The 2,203-nt window shown below is 53.7% G+C and overlaps 1 long non-coding RNA gene across 1 annotated transcript in view; it reads right to left on the bottom strand.

The window, feature by feature from the left end:
* Positions 1 to 719: 719 nt before the first annotated feature.
* Positions 720 to 2,203, bottom strand: part of LOC108447795 — a 6,350-nt gene continuing 4,866 nt past the window's right edge. The window contains exon 2 of the long non-coding RNA XR_001863482.1: positions 720 to 987. This is a non-coding gene — a long non-coding RNA (uncharacterized LOC108447795). The remainder of the gene's footprint in view (positions 988 to 2,203) is intronic.

Raw genomic sequence — 2,203 nt, 5'->3', positions numbered from 1 at the left:
CCCTGCCATGGCAGGGCTGGGATGGATGGGATTTAGGGTCCCTTTAACCCAAACCATCCTGGGATGATGATTCTGTGACCCTGTGTGGACAGGGGGGTACAAGAACCCCACCCCGATGGAGATGCAGTAAGAAGTAGAATTTTTGGCTTGAAATGTTCAGGTTATTGGAGCCCAGGCCACTTTGGGATGTTTCTTCATGGAGAAGATGGACTGGTTTCTCCCAGAATGATTTGGATTGGAAGGGACCTTCAATCCCACCCATCCCACCCCTGCCATGGCAGGGACACCTCCCACTGTCCCAGGCTGCTCCCAGCCCCAATGTCCAGCCTGGCCTTGGGCACTGCCAGGGCTGGGATAATGCCAGAATGATGGAACATCCACGGCATCACCACAGCTGGGAAGATCTCCCAGCCTGTCCCCAGCAGCTCCGAGCCAGGATCCGAGCGGCCTCCCTTCCCTGCACACAGCCAGCCCCATGCCAGCCCTTCCATGAAGCTTTCCATCTTTTTACATTGAAGTGTTTCTCATGCCTGCTCACACACCTCTTCCAGAGCCCTGATATTTATCTAACATATTGAAAAATTATTTTAATTTTCAGGATTTTTTCTTTTCCCCTCCCTCCCTCCCTGGCAACCTGGCAGAGATAACAAAGCCATGAACAAGCTTCATTCATTTCATGCATTTCTGAACATCGTGGCAACCACTGTCAGAAAATTTAATCATGTTGCTTTCATAACATTTATTTTGCATATTTCTGCCGTCGCTCCGTGGAGCGTGGCCGTGGCAAACACGACTTGCCTAAGGTCACAGGCGAGAGAGGGCCCAGCCCTTCAGCACAGCACAGGGCTGGCAGCTCCTGCAGGACTGAAAACTCAGGATGTGAGAAGGAAACACTCCAAACACTCCTTGCACCCTCCTCGGGCTCCGCCCTGCACTGCACTCAAAGCTTCCTGCTGGGAAATCAGTCGGAATCCACTTTTCCTGCTGCTGCGGGGAAAAGGGGAGCGAATCTCAACAGTATCATGGAATTATGGAATGGTTTGGGTGGAAGGGACCTAAAATCCCATCCAGCCCCACCCCTGCCATGGCAGGGACACCTCCCACTGTCCCAGGCTGCTCCCAGCCCCAATGTCCAGCCTGGCCTTGGGCACTGCCAGGGATCCAGGGGCAGCCCCAGCTGCTCTGGCAATTCCAGCCCAGCCCCTCCCCACCCTCCCAGCCAGCAATTCCCAATTCCCAATCTCCCATCCAGCCCTGCCCTCTGGGTCGTGTCTCCCCAGGCCCTTGTGAGCAGTCTCTGCCTGCTCTCCATGAGATAAAACTCCTCTTGGAGCTGCTGGCTCTGGTATCAGATGTGGAAGTGCCTGGGGTTCACAATCAGCTTCACTTACCTGGAGTTGGCAGACAATGATAAAGGAAATAGCCTGTGCCTGCAGCACCATCTGGGCACATTCCCTGCTCAGCACCACTCATTAATTCCATCTTGAAGAGCCTTCTGGACCAGCCACGAGGACGTGTGGGTACCAGTCCCAACTCCCAGGCCACTTTTCCTTCGAGGCAATTCATCTGCATTTTGACATTTCCAAGTTCTCCAGCTCCATAAAATTTATTTCTGACTGGTTTCATGTAAATCAAATTGCTTGAGACTTCTGCCTTCAGATTATAAGTGATCACATTAAACCACAAGATGCTCTTGGCCACAGGGAGACTAAAAATGAGATTTTGTACAGTTGTTCTGTCTCGTTAAATTCTTTTTTTTTTTTCTTTTGTGGGAACAGACAACTTTGTCATTCCCAAATCATTTGCCCGCACAGTGTTCTGGTGAGATCCAGCTTGGAATATGGCATCCAGCTCTGGAGAAACCAACATCAAAAAGACATGGAGCTGCTGGAGAGAGTCCAGAGGAATCCACGGAGCTGCTCCAGGGCTGGAGCCCCTCTGGAGCCAGGCTGGGACAGCTGGGAATGTTCACCTGGAGAAGGGGAGGATCCAGGGAGAGCTCCGAGCCCCTTGCAGGGCCTAAAGGGGCTCCAGGAGAGCTGGAGAGGGACTGGGGACAAGGCCTGGAGGGCCAGGAGGCAGGGAATGGCTTCCCAGTGCCAGAGGGCAGGGCTGGATGGGAGATTGGGAATTGGGAATTGCTGGCTGGGAGGGTGGGCAGGGGCTGGGCCGGGATTTCCAGAGCCGCTCGGGGGGGCGCCGG

This window comes from Corvus brachyrhynchos, unplaced genomic scaffold, assembly GCF_000691975.1.
Source record: "Corvus brachyrhynchos isolate BGI_N302 unplaced genomic scaffold, ASM69197v1 scaffold245, whole genome shotgun sequence".
NCBI lineage: Eukaryota > Metazoa > Chordata > Aves > Passeriformes > Corvidae > Corvus > Corvus brachyrhynchos.
Note: the sequence above shows the minus strand (reverse complement) of the source record. Positions and strands in the feature narration are given on the sequence as shown.